This window comes from Rattus norvegicus, chromosome 11, assembly GCF_021556685.1.
Source record: "Rattus norvegicus strain SHRSP/BbbUtx chromosome 11, alternate assembly SHRSP_T2T, whole genome shotgun sequence".
Lineage (NCBI taxonomy): Eukaryota > Metazoa > Chordata > Mammalia > Rodentia > Muridae > Rattus > Rattus norvegicus.
In genome coordinates, this window is record NC_141544.1 from 45,669,280 (window position 1) to 45,695,660 (window position 26,381).

Below are 26,381 nucleotides of genomic sequence, written 5' to 3' on the forward strand. Positions count from 1 at the left end.
AAGCTTATCACTTTTCTTTACACAGCTCGACTCCGTAGCAAAGCCAGGAGGTTAACCCAGGGCTGGAGGGAGACAGCTTAGGCTGTAAGGTGCTTGCTGCAGAAGCAGGAGGACTTAACCAGACCAGGGCAAAACAGTTTGGATCCGAAAAAACAAACAAACAAACAAACAAACAAACAAAAACAAAACAAAACAAAAAAACTTGGGCCTGGGGTGGGGACCAGGGAGTAGACACAGAAGGACCCCTGGGAATTGCCCCGCAGCCAAACTGAGGAAGGAGCTCCAGACTCCTGAGAACTCTGTCTCAAAAGACAAAGTGGGCAGCCACTGAGGAATCTGCTGAGGAATCCTCTCCAGCCCTCACCTCTGGCACCCCATGGGCATGTGCACCTGTAGAAATGTGCACACATGCATGCACTGTAAAAGTTGAAAAGGTGTGTGTGCATACACAAGCACACAAGCAACTTGCGCAATTATTTAAAAAAAAAACAAGTATGTAAGGGGTTGTGTGTGAAGCAACAAGAGACAGAGACAGAGACCATCATAATTTTTTTTTTTTTGCAAAATATAGAAATGTTGCCACATTTTCCATGAGATTCACTTTTGAGGCAAAGGGGTAATTTTGAACTTAAGATTTCTTTAAAAAAAAAATCTCTTAGTCAACATGGAAACATTCTCTTGGGAGAAGAAAATGACTTAGCTGTCATTATCACAGTGGGGACGAATATTCCCCAGGCTCTCCCATCCCTTCCTAACATCACAGGCTGGGCTTTGGCTACACACTCATAACACAATAAAAAAAAAGTGAGCAAAATCTTTCGAGGAAGAGCCTGATGGCCAACGGTCGATGCACATTGGCACCGAGATCATCCATCCACCTCAACCTGAGAGCCCATATTTAAATTTAAACTGGGAGTAAGTACCTTACAATCTCAAAATATGTAGTCCTCTTGCCTCCGTAAGATGGGGGAGCGAGGGCTTTGGGGGAGCGAGGGCTTTGAGTGGGACTCTTCCTGCAGTGTATCTGGCCCTGAGTTTTAGAGTCAGCTAACATCAAAGGAAGCAGAAGGAATGGTGTGAGTACAGATAACTGGGGAGTGGGGGCTGCTAAAATTAGGGGTAAGGTAGCCTGGGCTCTGGCAAGGACCTTGTGGGCCATCTACTTCAGAGGATAAATGGTTACAGCCTAACCTTCAAAGAGAAAAGCTTTCTCCTTACTTAGGCCTAACTGTCTTCCAGAACTGCACAGCTCCGTGGCCTGGGGTCCTTCCTCATAATTCTTCGTGCTGATATTCAAATCCATTGCTTCTTGCTGTGGAGCCCTGTGTAATCCCACAGTTGACAGACATGTCTCTTGGCCTGCAGATGTTCTAAGATGGCTTTCATAATCGGACACATCCCACACGCTCCTCTCCCCATCCCCTCAGTCAGGATACTTCACAGAGTCCTCTCTGCATTTGGGATGCATCTGGTGAGGGGGGGGTGTTTGTAAGCCGGGGTAGCAAAGTCAGGGCCGGCCTCATGTGTGGGCTGAGGGAGTGGTCACATGGGACGCTGCTGTACTGCTGTGTAGTGTCTCACTTTCTCCCTCTCCCTCTCTCCCTCTCTTCCTCTTTCCTTCCCTCCCTCTCCCTTCCCCTCACTCCCTCCCTCTCTCTCTCTCCCCCTTCCCCCCTCTCTGACGGCACATGTTTCCACAGCTACTGTAGCTAATGTCTACCCTTCAGAATTTATGCTTTGGGGATAACTATCACATCCAGGCTGGGCCCATCAGGAAAGGGTTGAACTCTTTTCTGTTAATATCTTGGCTTCCCTGACTTCCTTCCTCTTCAGGGACCATTTAAGGACACAAGAAAGTTTGAGAAGGGATGAAGAGAGGCAAAGGGTTGAGGAAAATTTTTACTCAAGTGGGGACTACAGAGATCAACCCTATTTTCCAGAGAAAGCCCTTGCGGCCTCCTCAGAAAGCCCACACGTCCAGTGAGCACAGTGGGACAGTCCCACCACCTTCACCTTTGGGAGATCGTTCTTAGGTTTTGGGCACAAGAGGCCTCAGATTTGGAGAGGGAGGAGAAAGCTAGAGAGCCTCATTCACTTAGCTCTATTTTCCTTCTGACCTAAACAAACCACAAACTGTCTCACCACAGCACATACACGGTAAGCACCACCCTGGAGTGGATGCTCCTGTCCCACCCTAGCATATACACAATGAGCACCTCCCCTACATGCATGTCCAGAATAGAACCCCTTGCCTTGAAGGGGCCAGTCTCCAAGGCTCCCTTTCAGTAAGGAGAGGGGAGAATGGACTGGACTCCAGGCAGGTCTCCCCTGGCAAGTGGCTGAGATACAGGTGTGGTCAGCATAGGGGCTCCAGAATCCAGGTCTGAGGGTGAGCAGGGCACACACAGCTGGGCAGAGCGGGCCTTTATCTGCTGCCAGCTGGACCCAGAGCCGGGTTTGGAGACTGGAGTGCTCTGTGTGTTCCTGGCAGATGTTTCCCAAGCGACTCTGGTGGCTATGACTCCAGGCCTGGCCCAGAATAACACATTGTTAGCATATGTTAACAGTCCGCCTTTTCTCCAAAGATCACAGTGCTTTCCATTCACCGCCTGTCTTGCAAGTGTTACTATCGGTTTTACGGTCAACAAAACCAAGATACAGTGAGGTTGGGGAGCACCCACATCTGAGTGGGAATGGGTTGGGGGTTGACCCTGGAGGTCTGTGCTTCCTGGCTCTCAGCTGTTCTTCACCAAGTGCCCTCCTCGACAACGCCTTCCAGAATGGTCTCTCTGGCTGGCAGATCTCAGGGTCTGGTAGGAGTTAAAAGGAACACGTTCTGATCTCCCTGAGAGAGTGGTATTCACACACACACACACACACACACACACACACACACACACACACACACACACTGCAGTGTTTAGCATGTGGTGACAGATGAAAGACGAGGGACTCTGTTTCGGTACTGGGTTTCGTGACCACACATAGTTTCCTTCGCCCCAGAGGAAACACACTAAATCGAGAACGAGCGCAAGGGTTGCCTTCCTCTCCGTCCTGTCTTCCTCCATCTAAAGCACGACCCTTTTTGTCCCCTGAACTTTCTGAGTAACTGGCCACTGATACCATTCCACAGAAAGAGGAACTGCTGGGCTGAAGCTAAGTGGAAATTTCCAGATGGCTTCAGTGGCTCTGAGTAAGGAAGGCTCCATGTTGCTGGGGTGGGAGATAAGCTTGCAGGGAAGCTGCCGACTCAGGCTGCATTGATGCCCTCGTAGGCAGAGGACTCCTTAACTGTCATTCAAATGGAAGCAAGGGCTCTCTAGGATGGGGACTACCAAAGAAGAGTTAGAACGCAGAGAACCAGGTCCTTATGAGAGCAAAGGATGCCACCACCGGAGACTGTAAAACACAACCTGGAAATTAAAGTCCTAAATGAGTGGAAAGACAAAGCCATTGAGAGATGGTGCTCCATGCCACTGAGAGACTGGGCTCCATGCCACTGAGAGGCTGTGCTCCATGCCACTGAGAGACTGTGCTCCATGCCATTGAGAGACTGTGCTCCATGCCATTGAGAGACTGTGCTCCATGCCACTGAGAGGCTGTGCTCCATGCCACTGAGATACCAATGAAATCCCAATGGAATCTCTCTCTCTCTCTCTCTCTCTCTCTCTCTCTCTCTCTGAGTGTGTGTGTAGGTACATGTGTATATGTGTGCACACATATATGTGCAGATGTATGTGGAGGTAGGAGGTGGGACACACACCTCAGATAGTGTACTGCTCTTTCTTTTTCTTAGACAGAATCTCTCACGGCCTGGACTTACTGAGTAGGTGTGGCTGGCTCACTTGATATATCTCTCATCATTGAGGACTGCCATCTTCGGTCACTGTTATATTACCAGCACAGAACACATAACAAGCACATAGACAATCCTCAAGATAACTACTCACTGAATGCACACGTGACTGCAGACCCTGCAGGAGATAAATATATCTGCACCTTGCCTTTTTGCAATAAAGCAGCTGACTACTAGAGGGGTTTCATAGTGCTCTGGGGAGCACAGTAGTGCTGGACGGTGAGATGTCACCACACACGTGAATCCGTGTTGATTTCTTCGGCTTCCTCCATTTGAGGAGCAAGTTTGTTCATCTGGGTTGTTTCCAGATCCTCACTTCCAGGGCTCCCTGGATCACAGTCCATGTGAAATCACTTCCCCATCTGAGAAAGTCATCAGCGGATCTCAATTCCTCTTAATCACCAATGGTCAAGGGGCCCTGAGAGTGGAGATGCAGTTATGACTGTGTGGGATGCCAGGACTTGGCTTCATCTGGGTGAGAGCGAGTGGCCACAGCAAGGAGCGGACAGCTGGCAGGAGAACTGCAGAGCTGTCTGCAAGCGAGTGAGCTGGATGAGCCGGCATGGGAGCCTCCCGCAGGGAGACGCTTAGTACTTGTAGACGCGACTACATCCAAACAAATGTTCAATTCCATGCTTAACTGATGATTTCCACTTTGATGATGAGTGACCAAGAGAAAAGCTGTCTGTTCAAAGGTGACTCACCCGCCTCCTATTTTAAATCAATCTTGGGAACTTTGTCCTGGATTACATCACTGACCTCCTGAAGCTGGGAAGTCTCTGAGAGAACATCCCAGAACTACGGACTCTGTGTGGGGGTTGATACCTTGTGAGGGCGCCTCTTCATTCTCAGGAACAGCTGTTACTGAAGGACAGGAAGCCTGAGCTGTCCCTGAGATCAGCAAGAAGCATTTCCTACCCTGAGGATGAGCAGACCGAGGTGACTACTAACCTGGACATACAGCCAAGTGTCTTCAAAGCTCTCACAGAGCTCAGGGATAGCTTACTCTTTGCAAGCACAAGGACCTGAGTTTAAAAGATACCCTGGCTCACATAACAATGAGCAAAGTATAGAAAGCATCAGGACATGCCTTTTGTATGGATCCAGAAGCTGTGGAGTTGTAGTTGTATAGGTCTGGAATCCTAGCGTGTGGAAGGTTGAAACATGAGGATTATGGATCTGGGGGTAGCCTGGGCTACTTAATGTGAGGACAACCTAGGCAAGCTAGCAAGACTGTCTCAAACCAGCCAACCAACCAACCAACCAGCCAACCAACCAACCAACCCACTCTCAAACAAAAAACAGGCCAGTCAACTAAAAAGGTCTAAATGAAGAATATAGATAGATGATAGATAGATAGATAGCAAATTGAGACATTGAGCTCTTACAGAGCAACCATTGGCACGACACTAGCAATGTGAACTTTAGTCTTAACAGCACATCTCCAAAGCCCCAGAATTAAATCAGCTCCCATCTGTGAGAACTTTAAGACAAGGCCAGCCTGAATCTCAAAGACAAAGCTCACACTCACAAATTCCACCCTCTCCTCTTCATTCTTTGCTGAAGGACTAGTTCACTCTGCTGGGTGGATCAGTGATTATGTGAACTAAGACCTCAACTCCTCCCGTCCCCCTACTCCCAGCTCATCCTGAGGCCTCTGTATTACAGATTTCCTTCTGCAATGAGACCATGCCTCTGCAGAGGAAACGTTGACTCAGGCTCAGAATGGAGACAGCCCATAGTTCAGGCTCCTGCTTGTGATGTCATAGGGAGGTGACTGTCCTGTGCTTCCAGTGGACATTCAGCCCTTGAAGACACCAGACCTCCAAGAACACAGATAGCAGCAGTGCCCTGGCTTTAAGTTCTTGCCATGCCACTGTAACTGAACAACTTTTCTCTGATTCTCTCCAAGGCTCCAGGCTGGGACATTTTGAGTTTCAGTTTCATTTTTTGTGCCTCAGTGTCTTATGACTAATTCAACCATATCATTCCCCACCTGCATCACAAACCTTGAAACTTGCTGCCCTACTGGGCAGAGAACAGAAAAGTTATAGTTACATTGGACTGATCTACAGAGTTCTCAAAGGATCTATGCTTTGTTGGGGTTGGACTTTGTTCTAACCAAACATTTTAATCCTATTCAGTAGAGCTGTGGAGGAAAAGGAGAGATAGCGACAGAGTTAAGTATGTAGATAGATGAACGGACAGTCAATGAACAGATGGGTGGGTGGGCGAGTAGATGGATAGACAGACAGTCATAAACAGACACATAGGTTACATTTTTACTCCCACAGTCCATATGCTACCTAAAGTCCTATAAACATCATTAGAATTCTATACAACCCATTTTAGGTACCAGGAAATAGTGCTTTTACTTCTAGAGCACTGTGCTTGACATAGCAGTCTTGAGTTAGATGGCTGCATACCCCCCCCCCCCAAATTTGCTGCCCTACTGGGTAGAGAACAGAATAACATCTACCTGTGATGTTATTAATCTAAAACGTCCCATGTTATATTTATATTTTATAATACATATTTTCTCCATCCATCTATTTTTAAGCCTAGGAGTTATCTGTTCTTCAAGCATAAAATATGTCATTTAGAAGAGTCTCTGAGGTTTCTGTAAGTGATATTAGATTTCTCTGAGCTCCACTTCAGCGCTTATGAGAACCCAGCCTCTGGTGGGAGAACCTGCCGGGGAATGGGGAACATGGGACCAGCTGGGCTCAACATCTTTTGCTGCTGTAGATACTGAACACGGAGGAGGAGAAAGAGGGCTTGTGATCACGGCTGGGAGCTCTCACCCCTTGTATACCTTTGAGACACCTTTGAGTCTCCTGTCCCTGCCAGGGACTGTGACCAAACACTGTTAGGGTGTTTCCTACTGTGCTTTGCAGGTTTGTCACATGACCTTGACACATTCACACTTAAAAAAAAAAGTGTTTCAGCTGGAATGTGGCAGCTATCCTCCAGGCTACCCTGGCTTCCTTCATCAGGAATGGCCGAGGTTGGATTTTCCCAGGTGACATGCCCCATCTGGGCAGACTCACTCAAAGGCCTCATCCTTTTTGACAGGCTCATCCTCGTCTGGAGTTGACCTCTGAGATGAGAGGACAGAAAGACTCAGCTTCTTACCAGAGGTCCTTCAGTGCTAAGGAGCTAAAACTGCAGCTCACTGAGGGGCTGCATTTTATGGCCTTTATGTGAGTTGCCTTTGAGAGAAGGATGTAGGGAAGGAGGCGGGGCACGCACACACATGGACAACCGAAGGTAAAAAGATTGAATGTTCCCAGTGTGTGGATAGGAAAATTACTTTGCTTCTACAAAAGCCCCAAGTGGAAAGTTTACCTAAATGTCCTTTTCAGAAAACACAAAAAGAAGGACATCCTATCTGGTTAGAATAAAAGTAGGTTCCCTCTCCAGCTACCCACTTTCCGAGGCACCCTTCCTCTAGCGGCCACAGAAGAAACCTCTTGTGGTCCAGAGGTGAGGAACATGGAGAATTTGAGATGTGGCTCTAAAGGGTGACTTAGGTGGGTTAGGTGCGCCCTCTGATCCTATGAAGGTAATAATGCCAGCATTTTAGTTATTACATATGAAGTGCTGGGCACAGGACTACGTAAGTGTGCGGTTCATTCTAGACAATGATAAGATTTGGGCATTCTTCTATGGCCTGGTCTGCAAGCATGGGGCAGAAATTTCAGCACATCTTTTGATCCTGAGGCTAAGGCTCGTGCGTTAGAGGCTGTGGGCTGGGACATCCTCAAACACTTCTGGTATTGACTACTTTCTTCTTGTCTGTGATAAGTACAGGACAAATCTACTTAAGGAATGATCTCCTGGGTCTCACAGTTCTGGGGTCCAGAACATCATAGTATGGGTGGTGTGGCAGAGGGAGTATGAGGCTGTGGCTGCCTCCTGTCCATCACTAGGAAGCAGAGAGCCATGAAAGCTGGTGCCCAGCTAACCTTCTCTGTCTGGGACACCAGCTGTGGTATGTGGTCATGTGACCATGTGTAACCATGGGCCTTCCTACTTTAACCAGCCCAATTTAGAAAACCTTTCACAGGCAAGTTCAGGGGTTTGTTGGCTGGATGATTCTAGGTCTCCATCAAATCGTCAGTGGGTCTTGGTGAACTAGTTGAGAGAGTTGGATAAAGGACATAGAGGTCACCACCCTTCCTGGTTGGTCCTGTCTATGTCTTGATTCCTCTGTTACAGCCTGTGCCATTCTCAGATGTAGGCCCTTGAAGGAGAACCATGCAAGTGACCACCTGCTCTGTGAGTTACTTTGCTGAACTACTATTGCCAGCAGCTTGTCACTCAATGAATACATGGTTGGTCTGAACAGGGAGAGCCTGTGAGTGTTAGGCAAACGCCAGCTCTGAGACATTAAACAAGAGGAAACACCATAAACTAGTGCATGGGCCACTGGGTGGAGAATACACGCTGAAATGGAAATGCTGGGCAAAAGGGGGTTAAATAAAAACAACAGCAAAGTCAATCTCCCATCGTGATGGTCAACCTTGAAGGTTGCTTTGTCAATTTCCCATTGTCACGGTCAACCTTGACCATTGCTTTGACAGGGTTGAGAATCCCCATGCATACGGCCTCTGGACATCTGTGAGGTTCTCCTGGGACTGGAAACCCAAACTGAGACAGGACTGAGTGAGCTGAGCAGCAGTCCTTCACCTCTCTGCTTCCTGGCTATGGACACGGAGCGCCCAGGCTCCTTCATGTTCTGGGCACTGAGACTTCTGCCATGATGGTTGTACCCTGGGAATATGAGTCAGAATAAACCCTTTCTTCCTGGCATGACTTTTTGGTCACAGAAACCAGAGAAGTAGCTAACTTACCCACGGTTTCCCTCACTTACTTGTTCGTGACTGCCAGAGATTTAGACAAGTGGGCACATGTGGACTCAGATCCCAGAGCTTGAGTCTCATGGACATAAAACACATTTCTATGTGCTGGACAGATGCTGTGCCTTGCCATCAAACGTCTCCTAGAGAAGAAGGGGGGGCTGCCCTTCTCCCATTGGGCAGAGTCACATGACCTGGACTCGTACTCCCTTATTGTTGCCTTAGGCTGACTGCCACCCTGCTGTTTGCTTCCTGTCACGCTATGGATGACCACAAAGGAGCCATATTCAAGTTGTCCTAGCATAACTCTATCCCTCAATGCCCCCCAGTGTTCCTTTAGCATCTGTCTTATATCCCAAATCACTGCCAAGCGTCTCATGGTTGGATTTCTTCCCACCAAGAGAAAGTCACTGCCTGTCCTGGTTATGACTCTAACTTCTCCTCATACCATACCCCAATGCTGATGAGGCTTTTCCTTCAACCCCAAACTGTCAAGTCCCAGCATTAAAGAACACCCTCGAGCCTCCGTGATGTTGAAATTCTTTCTCTTGACATTCAAAGCGCTGTAGACTCCGCCTTGTTATATGGGCCAGAGTCATTCACCCTCCTGACTTTGCCTCCATTGTTTGCGCATCCCATCAGTCCGGTCTTGCTGTCTTCAACGAACACATGCAATCCTGTGTTATCTCCATGTCTACTATCGGTGGAGCTTTGTGGCACTAAGGCCATCTTGCTTTCCTCGTGTGCTTTGGAAAACTGTCCAACTCACGGGCAGTGCTGAAACCCCCATCTCTCTAAAGCTCTCCAGCCCCTTCCCCAGACATGGCACACTCACCCTTCCACAACTCTGACACCTTCACCATGGTGCACGAGGATGTATTCAATCTGGCTCTGCATTAGTGTCCTCCTAGGAGTCTGTCTCCCTCTCGGCCTCAGGGAAGAGTCCTTTACTTCATGGTTGTTTTTCTATTGCTTGACCCTCCCTCCTCCCTGAGAACTGGAACTCATGTATGGAAGGAGCTCCACATGTGACAGAGAGCTGGATAAACGATAAACGTCAGCGTAGTATGTTCTGGGAAGGATGGACGGCTGCTTTGCTTGCTTGTTTGCTTGTTTGTTTGTTTGTTTTTTAAATCAGCATTGGACTAGCAGACTGTAGCTTAGAGCCTACTCCAGCAACATTTGAAAAAGAGGAAGAGGAAATTAGGTCAATCCCTTTGTCCCGGCAGACTTTCTATTACGCTACATCTAAACGTTACTTGAATGTGCATGCTGAGGGCAGTTACGTCAAGGTCAGAGTCAGCAGCGGCAAGGCTAGAATGCGTCTGGGCTTGACTATTCCTCCACTCTTGTCTTCATCTCCTCCAACATAGGTAGGATCTGAGGTAGCCCTACCTCTTCTAACCACACTATTACAGAACGATCATAAAGGTTACAGAATATGTGCACTTCTGGGGAAGATAAAAGTACATCTCTCTTAGGAAGTCCTGCAAAACTATACCTGAGAAGGTCCACTGATCCAATGGGGGAACCACAGAAGAAGAGAAAGAAAACACAACAAAACACAGAGGCCCACTGGTAATGGAGAGGCTGCCACTTGGGTTTGGGATGGCTGGTCATCCCTGTGTTGAATTACAAGCAATTATTGGTGGGCTCCCTGTTGGCCGTGATGTAGAGCCATGTGTCAAAGGGAAATCTGATCCCTAAGGAGGGAAACCCCACAGCATCTTTTAATCCTGTGCCAACTCTGCTGGGTCCAAACCCTTCCACGGTGCATTTTTATTCTTGAAATCCGTCTAATAATTATTGGTAGAAGTTGATGTGAAGTTAAGCGTCTCTACTGGATCATCTGGTTTTTAGAGGCTCCAACGGGGGTCATGAAAATATGCAACTTTGAAGACTGAAATAAATCCTGCTTTACGTCTTCCACACTATCTAGCAGTCTGTCCTCCAGACACCTGCATATCATTCACCAGGATGGTCTTTGTTTAATTCTGTGTGCGTGCATGTGTGTGCGTGTGTGTTGGGGCATATGTGCATATGCGTATAGTAGGGTGTGTAGTATGAATGGGGGCCAGTGTCTTCCTTAACCCCTCTCCACTTTGTTCTTTGAGATGGAGTCTCTTACTGAACCTGGCACTCACTGTTTTAGCAGCAGGCTCCCAGCATCCTTCCCTCCGTCCCTGCTCTCCGGGGCTAGGGGTACACACCTTGTTGCACCCAAGTTTTCCTGTGAATGATGGGGATTCAAACTCAGGTCAGCAAACCATTTACCTGAACACTGAGCCAGCCATCTCCACGGCCCCACCAAAACGACTGAGGTGCTATGGGGCCTTGAGGCTTCATTCATCAGAGACTGACAGTCAGCTTAATGCATTTTGACCATTAGTGATAGTCCTGGGAATTTGGACGCTGGAGTTCATCAGATTCCTGAGCGCACATCACTGAACAAACGGACTCCCGGATGGCACAAACCCTGTGCAAAGCTAGGCCAGCTGCATAGCTGTCGGGACCTCCTCCAAGTATATCGTGGGCCAGCCAGAGCCACCCTCGCCCATCTCTGTCCCCAGGCCCCTATTATAGCCAAGACACGTGCTTTCAATCTGGAAGGGCTGATACTAGTCGGAAGAGAGCACTGAAGTTCATTGCTAAGTGATGGCTCCTTCCAGCTTCCTGGTCTCCAGGTCAATGTAGTATATTTTCACTGAGTAAATGAACAGTGGGCCACTTGGCTTCAGATCTCTGACCTTTGGTTTCCACAAGTGCAGAAGGTGAGTTTCTGGGCATGGCTAATTCTAGGCTTATGTGTCCTATCAGCTTATGCTACAAACCACATTCCACCTAAATATTCCAGATAAGCTCTGTCCTCAGACAGAGCTTCTCAGAGAAAGGCCACATGTTGGTTGATGCTAGGCGGGGCTCTGACTGTGAAGCACACGTAAGCCACGTTACACGCTCTAGTTTCAAGGAGGAATTTCCCACACCACAACCCCTCTATCAGCAAGGAATTAACTCCATAAACCCTGGAATTAAAATTAAGAGGTGCCCTCAGGACCACGGGAAATGGCAACCAGAGGCTGGTATGTAATGTTTTACTTGCTTTTCCTCCTTTTTGTTTTTGGGACAGGATCTCATGGAGCTGGGGACCAGCCTGGAACTCTTACATAGCCAAGGATGTCCTTGGACTCCTGATCTTCCTGCCTTTTCCTCTCAAATGCTGGGATTACAGGCCTGTGCCATCATGCTTGGCGTGGGACTTACCATCGTTCCTCTTAAATATGCAGACATCCCGTATACGTGACTGGGACTCACGGGCTCTGATCTCCCTCCCACTGAACATGCCCCAGTACAGGCAAGGTTGATGAGAATGTTTCTGTCTGCTTGGGTTTTGTATTTTCTTCCTATCTTTACCTTCTGGAACAGGACTTGGTATGGCGTGGCTCATAGAACATAGTTAAATGAACCAGCAGGTGAACACCCCAGCCAGCCAGCTACTCTGTCTCCATGGAGGCACTTGCCCACTGATTCTGAATGTGTCCAATGGAGAAAGAGTCATAAGCCCCTGATAGGAATGAAAGAAACACTCCATGTCTTGGTCTCTCTCCTAGTCTCAGACCAGCATACCTGACTCCTGAGCCTTGATGGCTGTCCTACAGAAGGGGGTTCTGGAACACCAGCTCTAGGCTCTGGGGTTAGGAGCTGGGATGAAATCAACTCCCTGCCCTTTCTCCGTCTGATGATGAAGAGGCAAACACATTCAGGTAAGGTGGATCACAGTCTGGGAAGCTGACAGGGTAAAGACAACTAGAATAGTGCGTCCTTGGCCACAGGACTAAGGGCGATAGCTGATAAAACTGCAGGAACCAAAACCGGCTCGAGAGTCACCATCAAATGTCCTGCATGGGTGTCGTCGTTTGACATGACTGGAGCAGGAGAGCAGCTATGGCCCCAAGCAGGAAGACCTCCTTCAGAGTTACCACAGCTGTAAGGCACAGTGGGATTCTAGACACCGTTCTCCTCTAGCCGGCTTCGCTCCCAACCTTTTAGTGGGCAATGCCGCTGTAATCTCTCAGTTCAAATGAAGTCTGTAGAAAGCCACAGAAATCGGTGAGGACCCCAGAGATTAACGGCCCTTGGGAGGCAGCTGGCGTGTAACATGATCAGGGGCCCTGCTTCCTTCTTTGTGTGCTGGGCTCCGGCCCTAAGAATGGGTTATTGGATGTCTCCTGGCAGGTGCTATGGGATTAAGGAGGTAGCTGGCCAGAGGCAAACTTTGAATCAGGGTAGTTTAGTTAAAAAACGTAGGTGCCTAAAGTAAATACGATCTTTAGCTTAATCCCCCGTAGCTAACGTTTGCTTCCAATTTAATAGCGAGGTTTGAAAAGTTGGTTGGCATGTGTATCTGCCATTTGTATGCCTTTGCACTCCGCACAGGGAGCTATATTTTAACTCGGCGATGACGTCTCTATTTACCAGGCCTAGCGATCCCAAATCCCAAGTTGTTAGTGAGACACAACAGGGTAGAATACTAAAGTGTGATGGATTTATTTCTTAAATCACATTGTTTCTTCTGTGTTAGGGCTGGACCTGGAGTCCTTGCGCATGGCCAGCAAGTATCTGCCTTTGAGGACTCAGAGCCCTCCTCTTATTTCTTTGAAACTTTGAGACAGTACCCATCCACTCACTTTCTAAGGTTGGCCCCGAATTCATGCTGTAACCCAGGCAAGCTTCGAACCCGTGATCTTCCTGCCTTGTATCCACACAGCTGCAGTAATAGGACTTCGCCACTGGCAAAGCTTCTAAAGTCACTTTCAAAGACTATTGCAAAGTCGGTAATACAATTCTGAGCCACGGTAAAGGACAGATTCTTTTTTCTTAATGCAATGACCCTCACACATTCCTAAAGTTGCTTCAGGTTTCTGAATCACTGAAGAAAGACTGACCCCAGGGCTGGGGATGTTAGCTCCACTGGTGTAGTGCCTGCCCACCACATATGAGACCCTCGGTCTGATCCCAAGTACCATGTAAATGGTAGAGTTCACCTCTAATCTCAGAATTTAGGAGGTATGTGTTTAAAGGTCATCCTGGGCTATATAGTGTGTGAGGTCATCCTGGGCTACATGGATGGCACCTGTCCTATTTTACTGGCATCAACTCCCTTACCACACCTCAGCAAGCCGGCAAGAAGTGCTCATTACCGTGCTTCTCACACATAGGACGCATGGGCATGGGTATCTTGTGTCTGCAGCTACCACCTCCGTACGTATGCTGCCCAAGAGAGTAACCCATGAGGGGAATTTTGGAAAACAACAGTATACACTAACTAACACAGACCAGGCAGAAGAGATCCCCCAGTATGGCGACTTCCTGTATGTAGAAACGGTAAGATCCCAAATTTGAAGTTTCAAGACCCAATTTCAACTCTGTATGCAACTTTGGACAACTATTCGGCCTTAAAGAAGCAGCAGTGGAAGCAGCAGCCACTACACCAGCAGCGGCGCTACTTTGTAGCAAATTGCTCACCCTGAAATGTGTTGATGACTATGTTTCTCTCTCTGCCTCTCTCCCTCTCCCCCTCTCTCTTTTCCTGTGTGTGTATGTGTGTTTGCTTGTTGGTGTGTATGTACATACATACAGAAGCCAGAGGTCGACTAGATATTGATTTTCAGGAGACATTCATTCACCTTTTTCTTTTTCTTTTGCGCCATGGACCTGGATCTCACTGAATAGACTGAATTGACTGACTCATGAGTCCCCAGGGTTCTGCCGACTCCTTCTTCCTAGAACTTGGATTGCAAGCAGATTCTACATGCCTGGCTCTTTAACATGGGGGCCAAAAGGATTTTTTGTACTGTTAGTGCAGGAACTTTCCCAGCTGAGCTGTTTCCCCTGCCTTGAGATGCTACAATGTTAGGCATAGAAAGGAAGGTAACAATGATTTCTTACTGGTCAGGATTTTAAGACCAGAAGTTCGTTTTGGTAGTTGGAGACTCTGGGCAGTTTCAGGGAATCCTCGTGGCTCTGGCTTTCATCACAGGCTTGAGCCAGGCCATCCCTCTGAAGATGAGGAGGCCTCTTGTCTCCACTTTACCCTGTGTATTCCTTGCAGTCCATTCTCTATCACTGTGGTTTACTCCTGTAACTCTCTTAGCTATATGATGATGCTTCAGTAAGAGCTGGTTCCCCAATCTTGCATCTTAACAGATTTTCCAAAGGTCTGGCAGAAGTACTGCTGTATGGCTTAGGGTCTCAGGCTGAGGACAGGGGCAGGGTGCCATTGAGCTCCTCACAGGTTTAGAAAAGGAGAAAAAACAGCCTACAGAGTGAGATGTGCTGAGACTTTGAGGTGATGAGGACAGGGGTGGGACTGACACCTTTCCACCCAGACCCACAGATGTGGGTGAGGCTTCACAGTTAGCTCTGAGTGGAAAGCCTGGGGGTGAGCTCTTAGACCCCAGCCGTCCCCCTTGGACCATCATGGTTTGATGGTCATTGCCCAGGGAGAGGTGAGAGACAGCAGCAATCCCAGAGCACAGAGAACCGGGGACAGTCAAATGTTATTAGGCAGAGACACAATTTGAGTATTTCATGAAGTTTCCAAAATTTCAGTTTTGCAAGATGCGTGTTTAAACGCCTGCTTGCAAAATTCCTGGAAATTAGCAACCTATACTCATAAGAGTGGGTGAGTGAGAACCATTGGAAGCCATGTTGTGGCTGCAGGGGGGAGGAGGCAGGTCTTCAGGGAGCCCAGTTGCATGGCATGGGGAAAGATTGCCAATGATCATGTGACCCTGTCCCTCCTACTCAGAGGCCTCCCACACCCAGCTGCTTCAAATTGACCCAAGAATCCAGTGGCAGTACCATCCACTGGAGGCCTGAACTTCACTTTCTGTACTTGTAGCAGATGCAAATTGGAAGTAAAAGGGCGGAGAACAATTCTGGGGAAACTGAGGCTTGGGGGTCAGTGTGATTCACAAGGAGGGCCACTGGGAGGTAGGGTACAGTGAGACTGAAGACAGCATCTGTAGCTTCCAGAGATTTTAGGGTGCTGCTGGTTTATCTATTGTTTTTAAGGTAAGGGTTTCATGTAGCTCAGGCTATCCCAGAACCTTAGATGTAGCCCAGGGTGACCTTGAATTCCTGACACCACAGATGAGTGTGGGGTGCTGGGGATGAAACCCAGGGCTTCATACCTGCCACGCAAGCATTCTATCCACTGAGTTACATCACCAGCCCCAGATTACTTTTACAAACAAAATAAAAGCATTAGATTTAAAATATTTCATAAGATACATGCATGTATATGAATTTATTATATATTTACATTTGATTATATTCACATGGTTTTTATATTATATAGCCTGTTTTTTAATGCTTTTTAAAACTATATACTACATTTGTATCAAGTGTTCATATATTGATATATTAAATAGATATGAATTTGTAAGCAAATTTAGCTTCGGATGGCTCCATGGTGGAAGGATCCATTTCTTAGCCTTCCTTGCCAATAAGTATTTCTGGCTAGTGAATTGGGAACAGATTCTGTTCTTGCAGGGAATAGCACATGTTCCCTTCAGAACTCTCTCCTTTTGCCTGTAGAGTAGAGATACTCTGTCAGGGACAGCAATGGTTGGCCATCTTGAATGCTTGTGCTAAAAGGACAGTCATGACAGAAGGCAGGCTGTCAAGATAGAAGAAATCTGCTTTTCTATTACTGTACAGAAACCATCCCACGTCTACACAAAAGACCTCTCGTCACACCTCTCATCTTGTTCAAGCCCTATAAGCTTGTCTACCGACTAGCAAACTCTGGAGCATAACTGTGATAAAAGAATATTCTTGGTATTCTCCAAAGTCTTCATAATGCCTTTAATGTCTCAAGCTGTGAATTCTAGGGCAGTAGTGAGGAACCTGTCCTAAAAAGAGGGCATTGCAGAGCTCCCTGCTCCTCTGTGGTCCCTCTTCCTGCCATCTCAGTTAACCGAAGCTTTGCAACCCAAAAACACTAAATGGAAAATTCCTAGAATGAACATAAGGTTTTTGCACAGTTCCAAATAGTTTGATGAAAATGTCAGCACACACAACCCACACCTGGGCCATCAATCATCTTTGTCCAGAGTATCCACATGTTGTATGCCACCCTCCTGTCGGTGCCTTGGTATTGTCTCAGCCATTGGATAAATGTTAGTGCCACTCCAGTGCTTATGTTCATTAAAGTAAGCTTTATTTTACTCAGTATTGACCCAAAGCATGAATGTGGGGATGTCGGCTACTGAGAAACATCACAGAGAAGCCAGTAGGAGCTGACACATCTCTACCAAGAGGGGGAAAATACATACGGAGGTGGCTAACATCTTCAGTAAGACCCAAATCTATCTATGAGAGAGTGAAGAAAGGAACAGAGATCCTCGCCAGGCTTCCTGTCTGTGCATAGACTTCTATAGTTATGGTGAGTGGCAAGTGAGGAAGGGAAGGCTGTCAGGGAGAGTTAGATCATCTCTTGGCTGCAGGCAAGCATGGGAGTCCTTGTGAGCATCCCTTGGAAGATGTTCAACTCAAAATGTTACCTCACATTCCTCCATACTGCTATGCCAGGCTGTGTTCTTTTCCTTTTTCTTGGATAGCCATGACTCAGAGGGAACTAACCCTTTGAGCACATGCATATTCTACCACAGTTCAGTGAGACGCTTACCCCTGTCACTTTGTGACTCCCCATTCTCCTCCCATGATGCAGAAACCCCATATCAACTAGGAATTTATAGCATGGACTGTGTTTTGTGCAATACCTGCCATATTCGGAGGAGGAATGAGGGGGCTGAGTTTTGGAAACAGTCAGAAGCCTCTGAGGACAAGTGTCGTTGAAGGCTAGCAGTATTCATCCTGGTTAAAGAAGTGAGTGAAACTTAAAAAGAAGAAGGGGAATTTTCTCTCCCTCCAATTGGTCCAATATCTCAAAATGTTGCCTCACATGAGCAGATCCCAGAGTCTACAATAATGACACCGTCTGAACGGTGTCTTGTCCGACGGGGACTTTGGAGGACACAGATGAAAGTGCGGAAACTCTGACATGCATCTTTTTTAATCGGCCTCTCAGCCTACACACTGTCATATGTTTATAATAACATGTCAATAGTGGAAGGAAGCCCGCTGGAGTTATGTCATGAAAGCTGGTAACAGTAATGGGTCAGTTGGGGTCATTCCATGACAACCTCGACTTTCTTACGATTAGGCTCTATGCTACCTGAGGTATCCAAGCATCCTTCAGGGCTTCCCACATCTTACACACTCATCTCCAGAGGCAGCTGGGTTCCCCGGCGGACTCCATCTCATGAGACAACAGAGCTGGGACTCACTCTCTTCCCCACTCCTGAGACGCGGACATTCTTTGGCCTGAATCCTTCCTCCTTCAGGGTTATTAAGTTAAGCTGTTTATCACCAGCGTCTGTACTAGACACCATTGGGAGATGTCTGGATATCTGGACTGGGAACAGACATCTCAGCAGAAATTAGATGAGAAAAGCCACTCCAGAGCGAGCCCACAGGGGTGAAGGATGGTGGCATGGGATGACGCCAAAGAACAGACATGCGCAGAGGAAAGACACACGGAGTGCCATCCACTCAGGGGACATGATAGCGGGATTGTTGTCCTTTTTGAAGAGCTTCCTGGAGGAGGGGATGGTAAATCATAGGGTTTTCTAGAAGTCCTTAAGAATAGGCTGGGTTGGATGCCTTCTCCCAGCCAAGATTTATGGACTTTTATTTTATGTGTGTGAATGAGCGCCAGCATGCTTGTCTGTGCGCCACATGAGAGCAGTGACTCAAGAGGCGGCCTATAGAGGGCGTTGGTGCCCTATAGAGGGCGTTGGTGCCCTGAAATGGATTGCAGGCTGTTATGGGCTCTGCGTGAGAGCAGGGAACCGAACCCATGTTCTCTGTAAGAATAACACACACTTAACCACTGAGCCATCTCTCCAGCCCCTAAGTTATTTTTGCTTTTGTTATTAATCTTTAGTTAGCATAAAAATAGCAGATTTCCCCATGACATTTTCATGTGTATGAATGTGTGTGTGCGTGTGTGTGTATGTGTGTGTATGTGTGTATGTGAGTGTTTGTGTGTGTATGTGAGTGTGTGTGTATGTGTGTGTGAGTGTGTGTGAGTGTGAATGTGTGTATGTATGTGAGTGTGAGTGTGAGTGTGTGAGTGTGAGTGTGTGTCTGTATAATTTTGCTCATATTTATCTCCATCTCACTCTCCAGATCCCCTTACCTCACTGCCTTCCCCTGGTCCCCCTTCTGTTATCAGGACATGGATATAAGAACGTATTTATCTGGCTTTCTATTCATCAGATACACACAAATAGTGACGAAGGGTATCAGTGGGTTTTTCCCTGTGTTCTTGAGAACAGCAAGCATGAACTGAAACTCCAATTAGGTGTCAATGTCCAGAAGGTCTTAGGGAGAAAGAGGATGCTATTATGCATAAGGACTTAACATCACCCCCTTAGGTGCCATTTGCTGTGACATAAGATGTCCACTTAAGTGATCCTGTGTGTGTGCATGTGCGTGTGTATGTATGTGTCCACTTTGTAGCCCAACACAGCCTCAGAGTCATTGCAATCCCCCTGCCTCAGCCTCCTGAAAGCTGGGATTATAGGTTTTAACCACTGCACTGACTGTCACTACTTTGAGAAGCAGGTCCTATAGAGCCAAGGATGCAGCTTTCTTGTGGGTCCCACTCTTTGCTTCAGAGGGTCAAGCTGTTTGGTTCCCAGTGAGCTTGTGGTCATACTAGTGGTTACCCACTGACTCCTCATCTGCCTAGCTTATCTGATAACAAGAGAATGGGGAAGAGCTTTTAATACCCCCTGAAAGGGGAAGGAAGATGGACATGAAGCTATTCACAGCGTGGAACCAGGCCAGGGCACATGACTCCAAGAAAAAAAACTATCTCCGTGGTGGACCCTGGTGGACCCTAGTGTCCCCTTCACTTTTGAATCTGGTGTTTCAGCTCCCAGTCACTGTTTTTCTGTGTCTCTGTCTCTCTCCCTCTCTCCCTCTCTCCTCTCTCCTCTATTAAAACCAGATCATAATAGCCCATGGCATAGAAAGGCAAGAACTGAACTCTAGGTTCTAAATGTGTCATTTTCAAGACAGTTTAGTTCAGGACCAGGATCTGCAAGCCTTGCTGCCCCCCAGACGTGTCAGCAGCCCATCAGAAGTTAGGGTTCCCTGCAACCCTCTGTTCAGCTCTGTATGGCACTCAGGAGTTCTTTTAGGAAAGCAATGGTCCTAGTGACTGAGGGGATGCAGCAAGTGGCCTGCAGAGCCAGCGGGGCACGACGGAGGGATGGCGAGATGGAGGGGACAGGAAGGGAGGCGTGACACAGGTCTTCACAGGGCTGCTGCAGCTAGGAACTGCTGCAAAAGCAAGCTGCCCACGTTATCAGCGGCGCGCAGGCCTGCGGTTTTCTCGGTTTTCTCGCTCTTGCAACCCGGCTTCAACTGCCGGTTTATTTTTCGACAAACAGGATGCCTCCGTCTGAGGCTGTCAGCATCCCAGGCTCTTTGAGAAGAAAAGAGGTAGTGAGGGCCCCACCCTAGAGCCCTGCCGGGAGGGGTGAGAGGTCCTGTTTCTAGATGCTTCCCAGAGAAGTGAGAACCCAGCAGGTGCAGCTGCTGGGGTTCAGGAGAGTGTCAGTAAGGGCGGGGGTGAAACTTACACCTCCCACCCCTACCAGGCTCAAACGACTCCTCCTCAGGCCCCACGTCTGCATGGGTCCCAAGGCTAAGAGTTCCCACCACAAGGGATAGGCAGCTTGGGCATGGAGAAAGGTGCTTCCTAATGGCTGGGCAGAACACTTGGGGGGCACCAAATGCTAATCCAATGGTTCACAGACCAACCAGTCCTGAGCTGAGAAACGCTGGGACTGCTGCCATTAAAATGCTAATGGCTGTGGAAAGATGTAGATGGGTGTGAATTTACTCCCTGCTTTTATGGGAGCTACTTTGTTAATGGGAAATGGAACTCTTTTATGTTCTAGAAGGAATGGGAGTTTGAAGCAGGGTAGGGATTTGAAAATCCCAGCTAGAGAGGTGACTTGGCTGTGAAGAGTGCTTATTGCTCTTCCAGAGGACCAGAGTTCTGTTCCCAGCATCCACCTCAGGTCACCAAGACTGCCTCTAACTCCAGCTCCAGAGTAATCAAATGCTTCTGGCCTCTGAGAGTATCTGCAGTCACATGAAGGCATGCACACACACACACACACACACACACACACACACACACACACACAGAGACACACACACATACACACACAGACACACACACATACACACACAGACACACACACACATACACATACACACACACAGACACACACACAGATACACACACAGACACACACACACACACACACAGACACACACACACACATACACACACACACACACACACACACACACACACACACTAATAATAAAATCTTTGTAAAAGTCCTGGCTGGATTTAGGAATTGGCGAGAATTCAGATTAGTCTTTCACCTGGGGTGAGATCTGACAGGAGACGCAGCTGAGCCACAACCCTGCCTGTTTGTCCCAGGAAACCATCTTGTCCTCCTTGTGGCCCTTCACAGACACATTTTTCCAGAAACTGGGTCACTGTATTTAATGGCACAAAATTTAGAGTCCAGATTTCAGACCTCAAACTTAACTTGTTCTCAAACTAAGTCTAGCACTGTGGCATGAAGGTTAACATTCGTGTTTTGTTTTTTTTTTCTTTCATTAATTAGCAGTGTTCTGTGAGAACTGAGAAAGCAGATTAGGAAATCCACTGCGTTTGGCTTTATCACCAGGGAGAAGGCACGAAACCTACCAGACGCTCCAGGTAGGAATTAGGTTTGGCTACATTTTGCTCAAGCCTGAAGTTGCATCAAGATTCCATTTGACTTCACCAAAACCAGTCAAGTTTTCCTGTTACAGACTGCCACTCTGCTTTAAGGGCCATTAAAGTACAGAGTTTCGGGCTCCCCCTGACTTGGGGCTTCTCAGGTGAGCTTTAGAGATCTGTACTGCCAAGCCAAGGACTCTGAGGTGTGCAGAGTTCAGGCAGCTTGACTGTGGCCTTCTGAGCACAGGACAGGTTGCCCCTGGCCCGGTCAGATGTCATGCTTCGATTGCTGATGTTCGACTGAGTTAATGTTTTGTTTACAGAGTGTTTTGGGACTAGCTTTGCCTCTCTACCTGGTTGGCAAGATCTCGGAGGCAGTTTTAGGCAGTTTAATGCTGGCATTGTTGGTCGTTTTATAGCTCAGAGTCACACACATGGATCACCCAGCAGATCTGCATGACTGCTAAGTGAGCTAACAGTCGTACCTACATGGCTTGGGATCAGAAGAAACTAGGGGAAACGCGAGGTAGTGAGTGGGGAATGTTTCATGCGAACCTGGTTATATGGTTATGAAAGGTGTAGTGGAAGTGGGGGAGGGGAACGTGAACCCTCTGCTCAGCTGTCCCGTGTGTAGATTAAGGATAGGACGGCTTCAGATATTTTACACCGTGTTATATCTTCAACTCACCACCTCCATAGACCAACCCATGGGTGTTTTCTCTATACTCTCATCCTCCAATGGTGGACGGCCTGGGAGGCCTCTTCCACTTGTTGCTCTAGAAGGCTTCCTTCATTTTCTGCTTGATTGGTGGTCATCCCAAACCCTTACCTCTAAGCTCAAGTTAGAGGAACTCAGTCTCTTATACATAGCTAGGCAGAAGGAAGGCATGGTTGTATGTGACTGAATTAGATTGAGGAAAAGCAGTAGAAATACCTCATTTTATCCCAACATGGCTAGCATAATTAGCCGTGTGGTCTTGAGTTCCGCTCTCAACCTCAGATGGTATTGGTTTGTCCTCTGAACTCTGAGGCACAGTGTGCTCGTTGCCACATCAGCTTGACCATATTGGCTTATGGGACTTTGGGGAAGTGCATGACAGATATTTGATGAGCTTTTGAGAAAGCCAGGGTGTTGGGTCTCCATCCAGTTTACTTCTTTGAGGAAAACTTTCAGGTGCCCCTGGCCCTTCCTTCTCTTGGGTCCACTGCCCTTGAGTCTTTAGTTTCTCTCTGAAGGGAATCTTTTGGTTTCTGTAGGAACCCTGTCCTTTTGGAATGCACTTGTCAACAGCCCCTCTGCAGCAAAGACTCCCCTCCATTCCCCTTATCTTTTCCCTCCAGTCTTTGATCTTCAGTCTCCAAAGGCTTCCCTCTTTCTGCTAGACCCCCTCCTCTTCTATCTCTTGTGCTTCTCTGATCCTTGAAGTCCCTCTAAGATCCTCCAGACCTAGTGCTGAGGGTGGCAGCTCTCTTTTCTTCAGGACACAGGGGGTAAGATCCCCCTCAGAATGTTGAGATCTGCCTTCCACAGATAATAGGCCCCAAAAAGGCTGAGCCCCTCAGCTGTCATCATTTCTAAGATCTTTGAACTTCTGTGGTTGTGTTATTTATTTTTTTAAACAGGGAATTGGGCTGTGATCTGAAGATGTGCCCAGTCGCTTTCTCAATTCTGGTGGTGATAGATGTGTGTGTGTGTCTGTGTGTGTACAGAGCTGTGTGTGTATATGTGTGTGTGTGTGTGTGCAGAGCTGTGTGTGTATATGTGTGTGTGTGTGCAGAGCTGTGTGCGTGTGTGCAGGGCTGTGTGTGAATGTGTGTGTGTTTGTGTGTGTGTGCATGTGCACAGAGCTGTGTATGTGTATATGTGTGTGTGTGTGTACAGAGCTGTGTGTGTATATGTGTGTGTGTGTGTGTGTGCAGAGCTGTGTGCGTGTGTGCAGGGCTGTGTGTGAATGTGTGTGTGTTTGTGTGTGTGTGCATGTGCACAGAGCTGTGTATGTGTATATGTGTGTGTGTGTGTGTACAGAGCTGTGTGTGTATATGTGTGTGTGTGTGTGCAGAGCTGTGTGCGTGTGTGAAGGGCTGTGTGTGAATGTGTGTGTGTTTGTCTGTCTGTGTGTGTGTGTACATGTGCATAGAGCTGTGTATGTGTATATGTGTGTGTGTTCAGAGCTGTGTGACTGTGTATGTATGTGTGCATGTGCACAGAGTTGTGTGTGTGTTTATGTGTATGCAAGGGCTGTGTGTGTGTGTACAGAGCTGTGTGTGTATATGTGTGTGTATGTGTGTGTGTGTGTATGTGTGTGTGTGTGCATGATCAGAACTATGGGGGATACTTTCTAGGAAATAAAATAGGTGGAGTGAAAAGGATTAAATCTTTCTCTTGTGATCCTGGTGATTATATGAAGTTGGATTTCTCTGCCTTGTCCTCATTTAGGGTGTGAACATTTCTTGTTTTTCTGTGAACTGCCATGTTGTTTTGGCATCTTTGGGCATCACCTACCCATATCATCGTCTCTTTCCTCTCTCATTTGAGTTGTGACCACTAGAGACAACTCCAGACACTGATAAGTCACCTCTCTGCCCTCACATGGCTTCCTTCCCCTTGTTATAAACAAGGGGTGTATGACACTCTCCTGGTGTAGAAGAAATCTGATAAGGAGCCTTACTCTGGAAAGCCCTCAAATATAACCTAAGAAGTGAGAAAGAAGCTGAATGAACAGGCCTGCTGGAAAGACCGAATCGTAGGAAAGAGTGAAAAATTGCCTAGGGATTAACCAGCAACTGTAGGTGCAAACAGCCAAAGCCACTCCAAAGAATAGAAGCCTCTTGATATTGGTCTGGATGAAGACGCTTCATATAAGACCCTAAAGGCTGGGTGAGCAAGTGGAAGTAGACAAACAGGGTTGTACCAGATTAGAAAATCTTTCCAGTAAACTAAGCCTTTAGCAGGGTGAGAAGGTGTCCTGCTGAACCAGAGGACATAGAGACAAAGGGTTTCCCCCTCAGTACACATAGAACCCAACAACTCAACCGCAAGATGAGAAATAGCCAGGTTAAAACGTGGGCAGGGGACTTGGAAAACTTATTTCCCGAAGACATATGAATGGCTCAGGAGTATAGTTAAATTTGATCAACACCTCTAACTGTCAGAGAAATACAGGGTAAAGCCTCCATCATGGGTCACCTCAGACCTTTAGGATTCCCAGAGATTCCTCCCAGAAACTCCAGAGCTGTTGAAATATGAATATCTGAGGAGATGGACCCACTGTGAGCTGCTGGTGGGAATGCAGATTAGTACAGCCACTGTGGGACACAGTTCTGAAGTCCCTTCACAGCCGAACATCAGACTAGTACAACACCCCATCTCATGGGTAGTGTTGTCAGGCTCTAGAGTTAGCCAGGAGTAACGAATACCTGTCAAAGGCTTTCTAGGTTAACTGAGGTGAGAAGCCAGGTCTTGACTGTGGGCAATGTCATCACCAGATGGGGTTCTGGACTGAGCAAAAAGGAGACGGTGAAGATAAGCACCAGCATCTGTCTCTCTCTGCTTCCTGACCAGATGCAGCAGGAGCAGCTGCCTCAAGTTCTGGGTAATGCGCCTTCCCGACTGTGATGGGCTGTACCCTCAAACTGTGAGCTAAATACACCCTTCCTTCTGCAGCCTGCGTCTGTGAGATACTCCACTGCAGAAATGAGAGAAGTAACCAATACACCCGCGCACACAAGACACACAGACACAGTCACACACACACAGACACACAAGAACACAGATACAAACACACACAGACACACAGACACACTGACACACACACACACACACACACACATAGAGATGCCCCACAATAAATTTAATGTAAACTATCCCTTGACTGTAAAAAGGATAGTATTAAATACGACTTTGACTTAAAAAAGGAAGATGCTTATCTACATATACCTAGTCCCTTAAAAAATGTTCTTTGGAGCAGACAACAGAGCATGCATGTCCTAGTCCTGAGGAAATGGACTAGTTCTTAGGGCTAGTCCGGTGATTTTACTGTTTTAATTTTCTAGTTAGTGTGACAAATGTTGGACAGAAGCAACTTAGGAAGGGAAGGAGGAAGGAAGGAAGGGGGGGAGAAGGGAGGAAGAAAGGAAGGGTTTATTTAACTCTGTCTGTGGATGCCATTCGACAAGGCTAGGGAAACAGGCAGCAGGAGCCCGAGGCAGCTGTGCCCACCGCGTCCACAGTCAGGAAGCAGGGAGAGGTGGATGATGGGCTCAGCTCACCTCCTCCTTCTCTTAAGACTGAGTCCCTCATCCTCCCTCCATCCAGGGTGGGTCCTCTCTCTTTAACACATCTACTCTGTCCTATTCTGGGAGGCTAGACCTATGCAGAGGTGCACGTCTACGGTGTGCGCGTCTACAGTGTGCATGTCTACGGTGGGTCTTCATTCCTCTAAGTTGCCAATGAAGATGAACCAATAGGGACATAGGCACTGATTTAAGCCAATTAATTCAGAACAGAGAGACCCCAGAGTGGCTGTGCACCCCAGAAAGCCATGAGTCGGGCTGTTTAATCTGACACTGTCTTCAAGACAGAAGTTGAAGCAGCCTTGCACCACCTCGGGCCTCCGCCTCGGGTCACCTCGGGCCTCCCACCTCGGGCCTCCGTTCCAATCCCTACCTTATGTGTCTTTCCTTTCTGGTGACTAAAGGAGTTAAGAGCAGAGGCAGAAGGCAAGTAGGGGAGGGTCATGCCAATGGTCAGCATCTTCCAGCTATGAATGCTGTGTGG

General features: G+C 47.6%; 1 protein-coding gene across 15 annotated transcripts in view; it reads right to left on the reverse strand.

Moving 5' to 3' along the window:
• Runx1 (RUNX family transcription factor 1) overlaps positions 1–26,381 on the reverse strand; it is a 239,814-nt gene that overhangs the window by 187,112 nt on the left and 26,321 nt on the right. The gene's annotated exons all lie outside the window — the stretch shown is intronic.